A 19,853-nucleotide genomic window follows, 5' to 3' on the forward strand; every position below is an offset into this window, starting at 1 on the left:
CCAGGTGAATCCTATCTACATCTGCCCTCACCCTATTCCAGGTGCCCGCCATCAGGCATGCATTCAGGACCACAGGGTTCCATCATCTATCCTGATGGCAGGAGGGCAGACATTTTTTCCTTACCCTACAACCATTCATTTGTAAAAATTTTAAGATGGACTGTTGTAGAGGCAGGAATGACCACTGAGCAGGTTTTCTGATCCAGCAGACCGTGTAAAGGAGGAGTCAGAATCCTTAGTGGCTTTTTGCAGGTCTTTTTATTGGGATTTACCCGGTACACAGCAGGCAGGGGTGCTGGGGGGCCGGGAGGCTGGAAGGCCTCCCAGCCCCCAGCAAGTCTTCACTCTATATGGGTTCTCCTGCCTTCTCTCAGCTTCTCCTTCTCTTTCTTCTCTCTTGGCTTCTCTTTCAGCTTCTCTTGGCGTCCCCGTGACGCTGCCCTCAAAAACACCATCTCAGCCCAGGTGAATCCCATCTACCTCTACCCACACCCTATTCCAGGTGTTAGCCATCAGGCATGCATTCAGGACCGCAAGTATCCATCATCTATCCTGATGGCGGGAGGGCAGAAAAGCCTGATACATTTTACTTTATCCTACAACTGTCAAGGCACAAGAGACTGTCCCTAAGGCACTCAACACAAGTTTAACAAAATAACAATTTTTTAAGAGTACCTGACTTGGGCAGAACAGGGCCTGAAGAAATAGTTATAAACATGTTAATTCAGATAAACTTGAAAGTAGTTAATTCACAGTTTTATGTTGCCAACATCTATTGGACTCATGATTTCATGCCTGACATTTTTCTTTTCTACTCCAATATGGTGGTAAATCAAACAAATGCATACCTGTTTTCTTAAAGATTCTTAAACAACTTTTTGTACAAACCAAGGCCAACAGCTGCATTAAAAGTAAATGAGAAAGAATTATTTCAGATGAGTTTAGTATCGACAAAATACTCAAGTAAATTGTGACTATTACTTTCAGTCAGATAGATGATCAAAGGCATCTTCTTTTGATCCTAGTTATTCAGGTTTCTATTGCCTTCCTCATCAGTTGAATTCATTGGGGTTTATAGAAAAAATCTGCAGCAACCTCAGCAATCAACAGGCAACTCCACAACCTTTTAAGTATATTGCTTTACCTTATTTTAGCACCTTATATTTCCCTGCCATTTTATACCATGACATTACTGCAATGAAATCATTACATAAAATGTTGTAAAGGGTAACACTCATCAACCTTAAAAAATCTGAGCATTTACACACCTGGATCTTTCCAGTGGGCAGTTCAAAGGCAAAACAATCTAGTCACAGAGGGAGAAGAGTTAAACTGAAATTATGACTATTCAGTGTCTTTATTACTTTGAAGACCAAAGTGTATTTGATCCTATTCTGATACATACTTCCTGGCAACACTGCATGGAGCACAATGATCCATCTCAGCATCCACCTTCACATTTAATTCTTGCTCATACTACTTTCCCAAACAATCATGAGGAGCATAAAGGAAGAAAATATTATACTTAAGAAATATAAGTGACAGTATGGGCAGTAAATACTTCTAAAAGTAGAGTTTTTAATTCATTTGGTCGATATTAGAGAAATTCATGCTTATTATGAAAGATTTTTTAAAATGCTAAAAAGAAGAAACAACAAAATCATGCTTACACCCACCATCTAAAACACAGGCATTAATAATACTCCAGTACATTTCTCTTGGGCTGGAAGGGTTGAGCAGCAGTTGAGCGGTGGCACAGCGGTTGAGCGCTGGACTGTGAGGCTGCCCGCAGCCTCTGCAGCACTGGTTCGATCCCCGGCCCCTAGTGATGGTCCCACATGGTGTGACAGACCTCTCCTGTCTCGCCCGCTGCTCCCCTCGGCAGTGTATTTGGCCGGTCTGCCTGTTCTGTTCCCTGCTCTGGCTCTGGTGAATACTCTCACCCACCCCGTACTTCTGACTGTACCCAGTGCTTGTATAAATAAATAAATAAATCTTAAAAAAAAAAAAACATATTGCCATGAGCATCATTGTCATCATATATATAGTAAATGTATATACTTTTGTGTCTTATTTTACTTCTAATTATAATGCAAGCAAAAATGCACACTTTGAAAGTTGATATGAGTATTGGGTTTAGTAAAAATGTGTTTCACTTGAAAGTCAAGATTATACTATTACTTTGAACATCATAAAACACTAATTCATCATTCTATGACTCCCTTTTACATTATTTAATTTGAACATTCTATCTTTTCTAGATTTTGGAGAATATTATCTTTTTGAACATTGATAATAATTGCTACCAGTTCTTATAGTTTGTGACAAGGTAAAAATGCTGTTTTAAATCTGTTAGTGTGTACTAGGTCTCACATTTATATCATGGAATATTTTATTCAATTCATTAACATATTACCAAAGATCTAGAATTACTTCTGAAATAATTATATTTTTTATAATCATAACCTTCTGTGATGCAATGATTAAAACTCCAAATTACAAATATTTATTAAACTCTTCAATTTTATCTGTTTTCCTCCCACACACCTATACTGCAGTCCTGATATAAGACACATAAAGAATAGTAACCAAGAATTAAGTTTTCTTTTTAAAAACTGTCAAAAGCTTGCTACACCAGCATCCAGCAACAGGAGGAGAAATGTCTCTAGACTACTACACTCCCCTCCAAGCCAGGTTTTAATTTGTTGAGAACGGGGAGGGGGGGGGAAGCCTATAAAAATCTTGGCAAAATACAGATCTGCTAATTTAATCAATTTTAGTAGTTAAGGCAGTGATTTCAAGTGCTAACACAATCTGTTGAAAGAACTAATTTCCAAGGTAGGGGGATTCATTTATTTCTACTTTCTCTTCTCAGTTTTCTGATCTTAGGGCATGTGGGCAACCATCATGTACCCACTGAGGGCCCACCCCCCTCCCAATATTTAGGAGGCTTAGGATTAACTCCAATCCTGGAGTAGTGGAAAAATATAATTTTTTCCCTCGAGAGGCTTTTCCAGACACAGATGAAGTAGACTTCAAGTAATTAAAACCTATGGTAACAGATACCTGCTGAAGAGTGCAGTAAGAACTAGAACTGTTTGAAACTGCAAAAAAAAAAAAAGTGTCTATTATATCCAGAGACCGAGAAAAAAGGTAAGAGATGAGAGAGAGAGAGAGAAGAGGAGGGACATAGGAAGGAGGGGAGGTGGAGGGAGAGAGAATGCTCTGCTTCTTACTTGGATCTAAAATCTTACAGGTAGTACAGCAATACCATATTTTTATACATTAACATATATGTTGGTAGTTCCCTCCCCTCACCCTTATTTTAAAGCTATGCTGTGAACCATTGATCACCTTGGGTAAGGGCTGTTATATCAAAAAAAACCGACTATTTGAGTATGACAAGTCAAACCCAAAAACTCTCTGAGCAAAGACAATTTGGAAGATTTGTACATGCCACCTCAAGACTAAAGTTGACTTGGCTAGAAGATGAAGGATAAAATAAGAAGGAAGAAAGAAAGGTGAGACATTAGTGGATTCCTAAGAAAGAGTTCAGGATCCTTCCCCAATCCATCCCATCTGGCATAAGGAATCCAGGGATAGAAAAAACCTGTGATGAGTCTCCAGATAGAGCCCAGGGAGGTTCAAGATACTCCTCACCCAGCATGATAGGGGCACAAAAGAAACATTTATGATTTGGTAGATGGGACAGAGGCAGCCTCAAAATATCCCTCCAGTTTCAGTATGGTTTGGAGAGAAGCAAAATACTTTCCACATACTTGAGAGTAACACAGACCTGAGCCAAAGATTTAGATATCCCATGCAGTGTACTGCAGTTCAGGAATGGTGAGGGAACATGGAAGTAGGGATAAAGAATATAACCAGAGAGATACTGACATCAGCAGGAAAGATAACAGAATAGCCACTTGGGTCAAAGACACAGGAGTCAGGTAGGATGTGGTACACTTTGGCAGATGCCAGCATGGCTGATGAACAAGGACAAGACACTAACCAACTCCACCTTAATGCTAGGCACCGTGTGAGCTCCCAAATCTCAGAGAAAAAGAGATGTGGAAATGCTAAACTGACTAGTGTTTAGTATCTGCCACTTGGCAGAAAGATAAAGAAAGAGAAAATTAATCTATAGAAAAGTGAAGACAAAACTGATTTGCAGTATGAAGTTTATGCCAGTTTCATGTATCCTATAGAATTCCCAACAAATGTACAACACATACAAACACTCTTTCAAATATCATATATTTTAGACTTTGAATAAGAGTTGGACATCACAAAGGAGTATGAAGAAAAGAACATCTTTGTTGTGTTTTGATCAGCTTCATCTTCGGATTGGAATCACAGCTTTACTGTATTTCTTTGGAGGTGGAGTAACTATTTTCCTTAGTTTGCGCAAGAATGAATTGACTGATTCATCAAGATTCTAGAAATAACTGAAGGATTATACTGTACCACCTGCTTACATTAACTGCTCAGTTGGTGGACTGACAGAGCACTGTAATCATTTCTTCTCAATTCCTACAGTGAAGTAATCCCAAATGTCACTACCGTCTTCTAACTCCCCATCAATTCTAACATTTATGCCATGCCATGATGACCTGGGATATAGACAGCAGGTGGGGGCAAAGGTTGTCAGAAATCATAGATTAGACAAACCATAGGGGACCTCAGGAGAGTATTAATTTCAGTTCTTGCTTCCAAGCAGGTCTGCAGCCAAATCATTCAAGAAGAATGATTGTCTATTCTATTTTTAAAAATCCCCATGGCAGGTAATCTATAATAACCTATTTCAATCTATAATCTATATTTTGAGAAGGTTCTTCCTTTTAGCAAATCTAAACCTAAATCCATCTCCTTTTGTTCTCTACTTAGTGAATTATGATAAAATAATTACATAATTCTGTTTCGAAATGCTGGTTTTTTATTTACATGTTGGATTTTGGCTTAAAGATAGCATTTATTCTGCTATTTATTTCCTTTTAGGAAAGAGTTATTAGCAAAATAGTGACCATGGAAGTTGGAATCTTCTAAGGAGTAACAACTCACCTGCCGTATCACTAACCCTGAAGATGGATGGTGCTGGAGTGTCAGGCCCATACCTGGCACTGACAGTCAGATTCTTAAACTTTAGAAAACAGTTCCTGACTTAAAGAAAGATTTTGTAAGTTGCTCTTTCAGAAGCAGATTACTAATGACTAAAGTAATTCTATACTGAATGGAAACTAGTAGCTGGACTCCAAGTGCTCTCTTCTCTCAGAAGCTACTTGTAAGAGATACTCTAACAGAAACAGAAAGGATTCTTCAGTTTTATCAGCTGTATGGCACCAAAGAATAAACTAGAAGTAGAACTTGAGGCAGGCCATTCCAATACTTAGTTCAACCCCCAGTTTCTTCTAATAGGTAGTAACTGACAGGGGAAGCTACAGCAGAGGTGTGAAGGTTTCCCTTTTCTCCACATCCCCTACAATATGTTGTTTCTGTTTTTATGATATGGTCATTCTCACAGGCATCTTATTGATGGCTAAATCATGGGAGCAAGATTTTATCTAGTTGTGGATTTGATTTGGATTTCCCTAATGATAAGGAATGTTGACATTTTTTCATGTGTCTATTGGCTATCTGTATGTCTTATTTGAAGAAGTGACTATTTAGCTATTTTGCCCATTTTTTGACTGGGTTATTTGTCAAGTTGTATGAGTTCCTTTTAGATCTTGGATACTAGCCCCTTGTGGGATGTATGATGTTCAAATATTGACTCCATTCAGTAGGATGTCTTTTCATTTTAATGATTATTTTCTTCCACTGTGAAGAACCCTTTTAGTTTGATGTAGTTCCATTTGTTTATTTTTGCTTTTGTTTTCCCTGCTAATGGAGTCAATTCCCCAAAGACATCCCTTAAGCCAATGTCCTAGAGTGCTTTGCCTATGTTTTCCTTTATGTATTTTATAGTTTCCAGGCTTACATACAAGTCTTTAATCCCTTTTGAGTTAATTTTTTTATAGTGTTAGAGAAGTGGTCTAGTTTCATATTGTTGCATGAGGCTGTCCAGTTTTCCCAACACAATTTATTAAAGAGACTTTCCTTTCTCCATTATATATACTTGGCTCCTTTGTTGTAGATTAAATGTACATATAAATGTGGGTTTATTTCTGGGTTCTCAATTCTACTCAATTGCTGTGTGTCCATCTTTAGTCCAATACTGTTTGATTATTATAGGCTTGTAGTATTGTTTGAAGTCAGGGAGTATGATACTTTCATTTCTCTTCCTTTTGGTCAAGATTGCTTTGACTATTTGGGGTCTTTTGTGGTTCCATATATATTTCAGTAATGTTTGTTCTTTTTTTTTGAAGGATTGTTCTATTTCTTTGAAGGAATTCGATAAGGACTGCACTGAATCCGTATATTAATTGGGGCAAGATCGGCATTTTAACAATGTCAGTTCTTCTAATCTATAAACATGGAATATCTTTCCATTTCCTTGTTCTTCTATTTCTTTTAGCAATGTCTTATAGTTTTCATTGAGTAGGTCTTTCACTATATTTGTTAGGTTTAATCCTAGCTGTTTAATACTATACTACTATAATGGGAGTTATCTTGATTTTGATACTACTATAATGGGAGTTATCTTGATTTTTTTCTCTTATACTGATAGTTCATTATTTACATAATGCAACAGACTTGTTATTGATTATTTCACCTGCCACTTTATTATGCTGATTTATTTTTTAGTATTTTTTTAAATTGAGGTAACATTGGCTTACAAAATTGTATATGGTTCAGAGGCATGGGTGATTTGTTGTTTCTAATAGTTTTTTTTAATTTAAATTTTATTTTTTATTCCCTATATAATAGTTTTTATTCCCCATATAATAGTTTTTTTAATGAGGTCTTTAGGGATTTTTATATTATATTATAGTATATTATCATGCCATCTACAAATAGGATAGTTTTACTTTTTTTTCCAATTTGTACTCATATCTTTTGCATGCCTGATTGCTCTAGCAAGGACTTCCAATACCATGTTGAATAATAGTTATGAGAGTGGACATCCTTGTATTATACCTGATCTTGGAGGAAAAGCTTTCAGTTTCTCACCATTGAGTATGACACTAACTGCAGTTTTGGCATATATGGCTTTAATTATGTTGAGGTATGTTCCTTCTATCCCCATTTTACTGAAAGTTTTCATTATAAATTCCTTCTCTGCATCGATTGCTATAATCATATGATTTTTGTCTTTCCTTTTGTTGATATGGTGAATTATCTTAATTTGCATGTGTTGAGCCATGCTTGCACCTTTTTATCCTTATCTCCTTACTCACTCATCTTTCCTCGCTAAGCTCCCTTCCTTTTAATGAATCCAAACATAGTTATAAGATATCACTATTCCATGGTGTATATGTACCACATCTTCTTGATCCAGTCATCTATTTTTGGGCATTTGGGTTGTTTCCAAAGCTTAGCTGTTGTAAATAGTGCTGCTATAGCAGGTATCTAGAAAACTTAAATAAGAGACCAGGAAAAAGAATAACTATAAGAAAGTAAAAATCAAAATCAACAAACAACTATGAACCAGAGACACTCTATGGGGGGTGGGGGGCAGGGAAAGGAGGGATTGGAGTCAAAATAAGGGGCTTGCAATTGTATGGGGAATATAAAAATAAAATTAAAGTTTAAGAAAAAAAGATATCACTATTATCTTATCAATCTTTATAAACCTCCCATAACCTACAGAATAATATTCCACTTACTTAGGTTGGCATTCCACAATTAATCCCAATATGTGAATCTCCTATTACTCAAATTTCACTCTAACCATCGTCGCTGAACATTTTATGGACCATCACTAGCTCAACATCATTACCCTCATCTTTATTTCTATAATTCTCTTTGCTTCACTTATCTGAGTTCAATCTGTTCTTCAAATCAGTGTGCTAGGTGTGTTAACTCTGTATGTTACACAAAAAATAATTTTATGACACAGAAATCCTTTCCTCTTTTGGAGTTACAATTTGACAATACATTTCAATAACTGTAGAAATGTTCAAATCCTTATATTTAATCATCTCACTCTTGATGATTTATTACTTAACAAGCCAAAATAGAAAAATCAAGTCAATTATGATACCTATATTTAATAAAATATACTTAATAAAATAGAATACAGTTATTTTAAATTATAATTAGAAACACCATATAGCTTATGGAAACAGTGACATTAAATTAAAAAAGCAAAGAACAAAATTGTGATTAAATCTGAAGACCTGAAAAATAACTAGCGATATTATCTGAAACTTGGAAGAATAAGTAAGAAGTATAAGGTAGTACGATGGCAGGTAATTTTCATATTTTATTGAATTTCCTTGTCACCTTAATGTTGTCTTATAATATATAAATTTTTTTTAAAGAATAATCTAAAAGCAGGGGGCCTCCCTGGTGGCGCAAGGGGTTAAGCACTACACTGTGAAGCAATCTGCAGTGTCTGCAGCATGAGTTTGATCCCCAGCCTGCCCGGGAGCAACCCACATGGTGCAGCAGACCTCTCCTGTCTCGCCTGCTGCTCCCCTCAGCAGTGTATTTCAGTCAGTCTGCCTGTTCTACTCCCCACTCTGTCTCTGGTGAATCCTCTCACCCCACCCCCATCTCTGGCCTGTACCCCAGCTCTTGCATGCATAAATAAATAAATCTTTAAAAAAAAAAGAATAATTTAAAAGCAAAGTACCTAGATAGTAAAAATATGTTGATAAAAATCTACTTTGCTGGGGCATCCTTTGTGGCACAGAGATTAAGTCTCAGCACTATCAAGCTATTGCCGGCCACTGCAGCACAAGTTTGATCCCTGGCCAGGAAGCTAACCCACATGGTGCAACAGACCTCTCCTGTCTTGCCCACTGCTCCCCTCAGCAACTTATTTCAGTAGATCTGCCTGTCTCTGGTGAATCCTCTCACACACACCCCTGTACCTCTGGCCTATACCCCAGTTCTTGTATGCATAAATAAAAATAAATATTTTTTAAAATCTACTTTGATTTTATATGAAATTTGACATGAAATTTTGTTTAAAGATTTATTTATTTATGCCTACAAGAGCTGGGGTACAGGCCAGAGATGGGGTGGGGGTGAGAGGACTCACCAGAGACAGAGTGGGGAACAATACAGGCAGACTGACTAAAACACACTGTTGAGGGCAGCAGCAGGCAAGACAAGAGAGGATTTCTCTCTGGCCAGCTGGGGATCGAACTCGTGCTGCAGACACTGCAGATTGCTTCATAGTGACGTGCTTAACCCCTTGCACCACCAGGGGGGCCCATGACATGAAATATTAAATCAACTTATCAATTATTCTAAAAAAGTCTAAGGAAATTTTAAGTGGGACTGCACTGAATCTGTAAATCAATGACCATTACACAATGCTTTACTCCAAATAGTTAGAATAGATGTGCCTGGGAACCAAAGGGTAGAAGTAGGAGTGATTGCTATTGTTTTCCAGGTCGTTGTTGTGGCCCATTCCATAAAAATGTGAACTGCTTCTAGGTAGAGATGGATAAGAATGCATTAGCCGGATTAATGGATAATACCACATTATTATAGCCATATTAGACCACTCTCACAAAAATACCAATTCTAACACAGCAATTACAATTGAGATGACTAATTAGATGATTTTTCCATCCTTCCAGATCTGCCTGGCATTTTGTTTGGGTCAGAGTGGTGAATTAATTGGGAAATATCATTATTTAGTCTTTAAGGGCAGCTTTCATCCTTGCCATATTCCCTGGAGTGCAATGTTTTCTAGTTACTCCCTCTTGGATGGGCAGGAAGTAGTAGTTTCAGAGACTGCTATTTGACCTACTCCATTATAAGAGCACTGACTGAAAAAACAAATTGTTGAGAAAAGCAATCTGCTATGGGTTCTAAATACCCCTGCCATTTTTGCTGAGTATGTCAAAATCTATGACAAGGTATCAAGTTCTCTCTATCCAGGAGATTTCTCAGGGTCCTCTTTTCAGCAAAGAACCTCAGGAAATAAGCTAATGTCCTCCTCCAAGAAGAAGAGTAGGCCTGCATAGTGTTTACTATTAAAATAGTAGATTCCTCATGCACAGTGATCTCCCACACTAACAAGAAAACCATGATTAAACTTAGGGTCCCTATTGGATTATGTTGCAATTTAACCCTAATTATTGGTTTTATAGTCAGGAGAGGAAATGGGAAATAGATCTTATGGAAAGCATGAGTTGTCTTGCAAGGCAGAATCCCCAATATCATCTTTAAGAAAGGGGAAAGTGCTACAATTTAACAGGAAGGAGTATGTTATTTCTGTAGCTCAGAGGAGTCAGAAGAATCTTTAGTTCACTGATATAGATAATTTTGAGTTCAAAGATCCAAGTGTCCTTATCCCAGATCTCAGGGTAAAGGCACAAGGGAAGGGAACAGGGACGCACCCACAATAATTCATGCTCGACACAGCAGTCAGTGCTCCTTTAAAAATATCCTCTGGGAAGCCACCCCGGTGGTGGCGCAGCGGTTGAGCACTGCGCTGTGAAGCTGTCAGCAGCCTCTGCAGTGCCGGTTCCATCCGCCGCCAGCCAGGGAGAACCCCACATGGCGCAGCGGACCTCTGCCTGTTTTGCTCCCCGCTCTGGCTCTGGTGAATTCTCTCACCCTCCCACACTTCTGACCTGTACCCCAGTTCTTGTATAAAATAAATAAATAAATCTTTAAAAAATATATATCCTTTGGGGCTTCCCTGGCAGCGCAAAAAATTAAGTCTCAGCGCTATGAACCTATCCACAGCCACTGAAGCACAAGTTCTATCCCCAGCCAGGGAGGTGACTCACATGGCCCAAATGATCTATGCTGTCTTGCCCACTGCACCCCTCAGCAGTGTATTTCAGTAGATCTGCCTGTTCTGCTCCCCACTCTGTCTCTGGCGAATCCTCTCACCCCCTGCACCTCTGGCCTGCACCCCAGCTCTTGTATGCATAAATAAATATTTTTTTTAAAGATTTATTTTTATTTATTTATTTTATTTATTTATACAAGCACTGGGTACACTCAGAAGCACGGGAGGGTGAGAGATTCACCAGAGCCAGAGCGGGGAGCAGAGTAGGCAGAAGGACCGAAGTACACTGCTGAGGGGAGCAACGGGCGGCAGGAGAGGTCTGCGCGCCATGTGGGACCCTCCTCCTGTGGTCGGGGAGCAGCCAGGGATCGCTGCGCCACCGGCGGAGGCCCTGCATAAATAAATCTTTTTACAAATTAGAAAATAAAAATATCCTCTTCTGTGTACAATATGATGACTATAGCTAACAATACTGTTTTGTATATTTGAAAATTATAAGAGAGTAGATCTTAAAAGTTGTCTTCATATGGAAAAAAATGTGTAACTACATGAGTTGGATGTTAACTAAACTTATTATGGTTATCATTTCACTATATATATATATATATATCAAATCGTTATATTGTATACCCTAAACTTATACAAAATTTTATGTCACTAAGACTAGGAATAACATATTTTTAAAATAGAGGAAGGAAAAAATAATCTAATAGAAAAATGGACTAAGAATATGCAAATATCATATATATATATATATATATATATGAAGGTACCCAGCCAATCTCATAATTCAAGAAATATGTCAGAGAGAATGTGTGTGTGTGTGTGTGTTTATTCAGTGCAATGACATACCAGAGCCCACATAAACTTCTAATCTCATCTTTTTTTCCTCCTTGTTTATTGCACCCCAGTCATTGGGTACCTTAATGTTTCTAAAACACATAATGCATATTCTTAACTCAGAATCTTTGTATGTGTTACACTCTGCCTGGAGCATCTCCCCATAGCCTCCAATATCCATGTGCAAGGCTTGACCCTTCACTTCCTTCCCATCTCTATTATATAACACTTCTCATTGAGGCCTTCCTGACCTCTGTATTTAATACTACAACATACTGCCTCCACTGGTGGTATTCCCTGTACCACTCTCCCCACTATTTTTAATAATAGCATGTACCACCATTACATATAGTATGTATTTTACACATTTGGTTGTTCACTGCTCTATCCACAGGGTGTAAAATAATGCTTGGTACATAGTAAGCCAGCATTAAATATGTGAAGAAATGCAAAACCCAAAGAAAGAGAGAAAAAAAAAAAAGACTTCTAAGCAAGGGGAGCAGTGCTAAGATGGAAAAAAGAAAGGGAATTCAAAGGGATGGCATCTCAAGAAGTCCTCTTCCTCAATAATACATGGTGACATCAGATGTCTTCATAGTGTGGAGTTGAGAGATTGACTTTCAGAGCTTGTCTTCCTAGGCTTTAGGCTGCCATTGTCATTTCCTAGTTCCTACTTATACGTGCACCACAGGTATTGTGAGGATTTACTCAGGAAACATATATGAACAGTGTCACCCAGTGTTTGGCTCATTCTAATCTTTACTTTTGTTATTATTCTTAGTAAGGGGCTCAATAGGATATAGAAATCTCAGCAGGCATCCTAGTGAATACCAATGACACCAAAAAAAAAAAAAAAAAAAAGGAAAAGGAGTCTCAAAATAATGGAGGTCTTCACAGCACTGAGGGCAGGGTGGAGATGAGACTGAACTAGGAAAAAGCTGCTTGTTTTTGTGAGGGTGAGTCCATTGCTCTTATTCCCAGGTATCTGGGTCCTTAAGACAGGAATATTCATGCCAGTCAGGGAGTGAAGCTACAATTCACTGTGGATTTTGAATGTGTCTTAGCTGAGAAGTGTGAATTTCATTCAAGAAGGTATGAAGAAAACTGTAGTAAGATTAATCCAGAGCTCTGTGCAAAGAAGTCAGAAAAGGGGAAGCTCCAAGAAAGAGAGACCAATTAAAGGATTATTACCATAGACTGTGGGAGAAGACATAAGGAGCTGAAATAGGATGGTAGCATTGAGAATGGAAATGAAGGGACAGATGTGAAAAACACTTGGCGACAGAAGTATCCCAGGATATACAAAGCATCTGCTTGCCCAAGTCTTCAACATGTCCCAGTTCAAATCCTAGAGTTTTAGAAAACTATGCAAACCAGTACCTTGCTCTATGCAATCTAACAATCTATTGAATTTTTTTTCATTGCTTGCATATATCATTTTAAACAATGAAATGTTTTTCCAGACCAAACTATTCTATTGGACATCACATTAAATGATCTTCAAGTACAGATATCTTAACTCATTTCATTTTCCAAGATCATTTTACATTTGTAGATTTTAAACTATTTTACCATCTGCTGATCTATTATAAATCAAATAAATTATTAAGAAAGCTTATAGTAAGTGGCAAATATGACACTGAACAAAACATCATTATTTCTGTACTGTTGCTACCAAATGCCCATATCTAACATCAGTAGTTTATTTCCTTTCATATTGATTTAAAATATTTATTCTGTATATTAAAGGAAAAATAAATGAAAATCAGGAGGGAAATAAATATGCTAAATATATTTACTAACAAATCAAAGCCAGATCACCAGAATTTAAGGATAACATATTGGTGTTAATGACTTTGTTATATTCACCATTTACCACAATCTTCCTGCAATTTGAATTTGATACTAAATTCAGAACTAAGAACTAGAAACATTTTAAAATGATGGCAAAAATGTCTCAAACTTAAAGCTTTATTTTTTCATTTATCCAGGAATGAAACTCTTGAATACTATTACGTGACATTAAGCCTGATTTTTTTCCTCATTAATTAGATAAGGGTAATAATACCTCAATGCTATGATGAGTATTTAATGAAGTAACTTCTATTAAACTAGGAGTTATGACACAGGTGTAGAATGTTATCTTTCCAGTTTTCTAAAATACAGAAACTTAAGTGTCTACTTGCTTAACATTCATGCAGGAATTTGATCCATGAGTGGAATGCATTGAAGATTCTTAGATGTTTTGGTAACCAAACACATTTTTCAATCTGGGTCAGGACAGTCACATGGTCTAAGGTGTCAGACTCACATTTTGCAGCCACCTTGACTGAACTAGAGAGATAATACATGCAGAAGATAGGTAGGTGACCCACAAATATTTCCCCACTAGCATCAGCAGGATTGTAGCACGAAACAACTTATTTCTTAATAAGCACTTTCTCTAAAGCAGATATTTTCTGGAGTCATAAAATGGCATCATCAAATTTTTTATTGAAAATAGTGTCTGGAATATTTATAATATTGATAGATCATACTGCTATGACTATAGGAGTGCATATTTCCCCTCAAATGACTCTTAAACACTTGAAAAGATGCTCAAATTCTCTCATAATAAAAGATATGCATATTTCAACTACTTGAGATATCTAGAAGATACATCACTAAAAAGTTGGCCCAAAAAAACAAGCAAACAAGTTGATTCCACACTGTATTGATGTGATGTGAGAAAATTGGAATTCTCATACATTTTCAAAGGTGTAAAAACAGATATAATTCTATGGAACCATTGTCACATATCTAAGAAAGTTATAAATACACAAATCTTTGGAACCAATCATTCACTTTTAGGATTTTTCCTATAGACATATACTAGGTAATATAATATATATACAGGAATTCACTGCACTATTGTTTGTAATGGCAAAACATTAGAGACTGTTTAAATTGTGATATATCCCCCCCAAACCAGAATACTACCTAGTTATTGAGAGCTCAATTGATATACATGTACAAATGTTTATTTCTATTGCTGTGTAATAAATCATCCCAAAATCTAGTGACTTAAAACAACTTTTGAAAAAAGATTTATTTATTGGGCCTCCCCGGTGGCGCAGCGGTTGAGCGCTGGGTTGCAAAGCTGCCCGGCAGCCTCTGCAGTGCCAGTTCGATCCCTGGCTGCTCCCCGGCCACCAGAGAAGGGTCCCACATGGCGCGCAGACCTCTCCTGCCGCCCGCTGCTCCCCTCAGCAGTGTACTTCAGTCCTTCTGCCTGTTCTGCTCTCTGCTCTGGCTCTGGTGAATTCTCTCACCCTCCCACACTTTTGACTGTATCCAGTGCTTGTATAAAATAAAGAAATCTTTAAAAAAAAAAAGATTTATTTATTTATGCATACAAGAACTGAGGTACAGGCCAGAGGTGTGGGGAGTGAGAGGATTCACCAAAGACAGAGTGGGGAACAGAACCAGCAGATTGACTGATATAACTCTGATAGTTCCATGGGTTAATTTACTCAGTTGGACAATTCTCTCATGAAGCCATTCATGAGGCTGCAATAAGATGGTGACTGGTACTAGAGTCATCTAACAGTTCAAGCAGGCTGCATGTCTAAAAGCTTTTTTACTCATGTGTTTTATGTCTCAGTTCAAACAGACGGCACAGCTGAGAACTAATCAAGAATCAAGAATATCTCCACCACCCATAACATGTAGCCCCTCCACCAGACTAACATGGGCTTCTTCACAGTGTAGTGACTCAGGATTCTTGGACGTGTGACACATATGGCTGCATTCCCTCTGAGCATGCATTCTAGAACAAGTATTCCAATACAGTGGAAACAAGGGCTGCCAGTCTTTTTCACATTTAGGCCTAGAACTTACACAGAGTTACTTTTGCTGAGTTCTACAGGATAAAGAGTCACAGGGTCACATAAATTCAAGAGGAGGGGAAATCAACTCTTTACAAGAATGACATCTTTGCAACCATCTTTAATTTGCCACAACTAATGTGAAAAGTTTCCAAGGTATACTGTTTAGTGGAAAAGGGAGGTGAAAGTCTGTGTATTTAGAATAATATATTTGCAAGAAATCAAGAGAATTTTTTAAAATATGTTAATACACACATAGATTATATCTGCAAAAATACACATGAAACTGGTAAAAATATTTCTTTTCAAGAAGGGGAAATTAGATGACTAGGGGACAAAGATGGAGAGGAGCTCTTTTGTTGGATAACCTTGTGTGCTTTTAATTTACATTGTGTGTATATGGTATGAAATGTCATGTTTCACTATTTTATCAGATTTGAATAAAAGTGAAGGAAAGAAGGAGGGAGGGGAAATGGGAGGAAGGGAGTTAGGGAGGGGAGGCGGGAGAAAGGAAGAAGACTTTTTCCTGCCTTTGTGAAGTATTTTTATGAAAGTACTGGAATTATAAAACTAGATATACTTGCTGTGACTAAATAGTTTCTTAATTTTGAGCAACAGTAAGGCCTAATATAAATTATTGGCATCTCAAATAATGTTACTAATTTGGGAAGGCATTAAAAAACAGGCATTAAGAATCATTTTCCAGAAATTATCAGATAACTGTAATACAGCAGTAATGACACTGAGCTGATTAAAACAATACTCATTTTCAATAACTATCTTTGATAGTCTTCCAGTTAATGAAGGCATAACTAATTTTTTTTCAAATAAATTAAGAGTTTGAATTCTTGAAGAATTTTTTCTGAAATGCAATAAAAATGTCAGGTTGAAATACAAAATAGCCAGAGGAATGACATAGCAACATGACTAAATAGGATGTCCCTTGTTTATGTATCCTTACCCAACAACAAAAATTTGGCATCTATCCACAGAGAAAAAAAATGCTTCAAATCTGTGGTATCCAGTACTGTATGCCAAGGGATCTGGGAAGACTCTCACCTGCCCATGCATTGAAGAATAAGTATAGAGACACTGGTCCTAGCTGTTAGCCCTGCAGTTGCCCATAAACTGGTTCCAGTCCTTCTCAGCCACATTCTAAGAGTCCCTGGAAAACAGTGTCTTAGAAATCAACCATTGATGACAGAGCCTTCATGGAAGTCCAGGTTTCCAGCAAAGATATTCTAGCACAATACAAGAGGAAAAAATACAGTTTTAGATTGCATTATAGAGGGAAGTTAGTAAAGACAAGAGAGAGTGATTGCTATTTCAATTGCAATGACGGTAAGTCAAGATGTCAAGGAACATGAGAAAACATGGAAACAATACTACCAAAGCATCAAAATAACTGATTCTAAATACATAGAGATCTGTAATTTACCCAAAAAGTAATTCAGAATAGCTCAATGAGCTACAAGAAAACAGTAAGGTAATGAAAAGAAAAACAAGATATTGGGCCTCCCTGGTGGTGCAAGGGGTTAAGCACAGCACTGTGAAGTTATGTGCAGCCTCTTAGGCACAAGTTTGACCCCTGGCCAGGGAGCTACCCACATGGCACAACAGACCTCTCCTCTCTCATCCACGGCTCCCCTCAGCAGTGTATTTCAGTTAGTCTGCCTGTTCTACTCCCCACTCTGTCTCTGGTGAATCCTCTCACCCCCCAACCTCTGGCCTGTAGCCCAGTTCTTGCATACATAAATAAATAACTCTAAAAATAATAATATCCCATTAACCAGAAGTTATCACATGGCCAGATCTAACTGGAAGAGAGGTTGGAAAATAAGGTCTTTATTCTGGTAGAAATTAATGAATAAAAATGAAAGAATACAAACTGACAATTAGAATTTGCTCACATACTTTCTATAATTACTATTTTATTTAAGTTAGCCGGATAAGACTTCTATTACTTCTAACCAAGACTCATATTTGATTCAGTGAGGAAACCTTCAATGGAATGATTTAAGGAGGCAGGTGTAATGCTCAGATTCTGGCATAACAGTGCACTCCACTGGCAGTCATCCTTAACTTTTTTTCTTTCTACCTAATCCCCTTTAGTTTACCTCTTTCATAACTTTTTTTCTTTTTCTCTTTTTTTCCCTCCACTCAACCACACATGCCCATACCCCATCTTCCTCCCTACCCCATTTCCTCACCCTCTTCCCTGTTCCCTCTGATAACCATTATCTTCTTTTTGTCAAGTTGAAGTTTTATTCCTACTATTCTTTGCATATAAATGTTTCGGGGGTATCTATGTTCCATAAATGAATGAAACCATCCATACCTGTCTTTCACTTTTTGACTTAATTCATTCAACATAATCACCTCAAGGTCCAACCATTTTGTACCAAAGGCCACTGTTTCATCAATCCATCTCCTTTCCTTCATTCCCACATCATTAGCTTAGATCAAGGCTTTGCAATTTTTCCATCTGGATCACTACAATTCCACTGATCTATGGAATGCTCTTTCTAAAAGCCAAATCTGCATACTACTACTTCAATTTCCCTGAAGAATTAATTCCCTGCTTCAATTAATTCTTTTTTTAAAGATTTATTTATTTGTTTGTTTGTTTATTTATTTGTTTATTTATTTATTTATACAAGCACTGGGTACAGTCAGAAGCGTGGGAGGGTGAGATAATTCACCAGTGCCAGAGCGGGGAACAGAACAGGCAGACTGACGAAGTACACTGCAGAGGGGAGCAGCAGGCAGCAGGAGAGGTCTGCACGCCATGTGGGACCCTCGCCCGGCGGCCGGGATTGAACTGGCACTGCAGAGGCTGCGGGCAGCTTCGCAGCCCAGCGCTCAACCGCTGTGCCACCGGGGAGGCCCTGCTTCAATTAATTCTTAATAACAAAATCCAAACTCTTTTATGTGGCATGCAATGAATGCTCTTCCCTATGTGACCCTTTTAGTCTCATTTCTAGACATTCCCTACTGCACATAACCTATCACCTTGTACCGTGGATATTTCCTCATCTCTCAGATACTTTGATGAGAACCCACACTGCTTACATGTACTATTCAGATACTTTGGAACTACAAATAGTTCAGTGTGAAAGTAAGAAGAATGCATTATCCCCCTTTTAAGGGATATTTTACAAATGGAAGAAGCAGCATAGTGACTAAATTATAATTCACACTCTTTTCTGTTGCCAGCATGTGCTGCATGCTGACAACAATTAAACACTAGTAAAATGATAGGTTACTAGATATCATGGAGAAGACAGCGGGTGATCATATTCTCTGATCTATATACATTTCAGCATTCTTCAATAATTTAACTCAAGGTAAATCACTGTATGCACTCAAATTACAGCAATCTAGTATAGTCATAAATTACAGACAAATACATGAAGATCATTTTTGCTTTGTCAAATAACTATGTACATGGAAGTCATTTTTTGGTAAACCAAATAAAATAGCACTATATTTTAAAAGCACCATATGCTGATGATAATTAAATATCAATTACTGGCCTTTTCAAGAAGATGGCGCCAAAGTAAAGAAGGAAGACCTGCCCTTTCCAAAGCCAAAGCAAAAGCTTTGAAGGCCAAGAAAGCAGTGTTGAAAGGCATCCACAGCCACAAGAAAAAAGATCTGCATGTCACCCACCTTTCAGGGGCAAAAAACACCACGGCTCCACGGGCAACCCAAATATCCCAGTAAGTATTCCCAGGAGAAACAAGCTTGGCCACTGTGTCATCATCAGTTCCCTCTGACCACTGAACCCGCCATGAAGAAGACAGAAGACACAACACACTTGGGTTCATGGTGAACATCAAAGCCAACAAGCACCGATCAAACAGGCTGTGAGAAAGCTCTGGGACACTGATGTGGTCAAGGTCAACATCCTCATCAGACCTGATGGAGAGAAGAAGGCTTATGTTCACTGGCTCCTGACTAGGATACTTTGGATGCTGCCAACAAGATTGGGATCATTTAAACTGAGTCCAGCTGCCCACAAGGATGGTTTAACATCCGAAAATCAATCAATGTTATCCAACACATCAACAAAAAGAAATATAAAAACCATATGATAATATCAATAGATGCTGAGAAAGCTTTCGACAAAGTGCAACACCCATTCATGATAAAAGCCCTTGAAATTCTTGGGATACAAGGAACATACCTCAACATCATAAAGGCCATCTATGACAAGCCAACAGCCAGTATCATTCTCAATGGTGAAAAGCTGAAAGCAATTCCATTAAGATCTGGAACAAGAC

At 37.8% G+C, this 19,853-nt stretch overlaps 1 pseudogene across 1 annotated transcript; it reads left to right on the forward strand.

The window, feature by feature from the left end:
* The first annotated feature begins 19,115 nt into the window (after positions 1 to 19,115).
* LOC311174733 (large ribosomal subunit protein uL23-like) lies at positions 19,116 to 19,570 on the forward strand (annotated as a pseudogene). The gene has a single exon. The product of its transcript is annotated as a large ribosomal subunit protein uL23-like (transcript).
* Positions 19,571 to 19,853: the final 283 nt, after the last annotated feature.

The sequence above is a fragment of the Talpa europaea genome, assembly GCF_964194135.1.
Source record: "Talpa europaea genome assembly, chromosome: 7".
In the NCBI taxonomy this organism is placed as follows: Eukaryota; Metazoa; Chordata; class Mammalia; order Eulipotyphla; family Talpidae; genus Talpa; species Talpa europaea.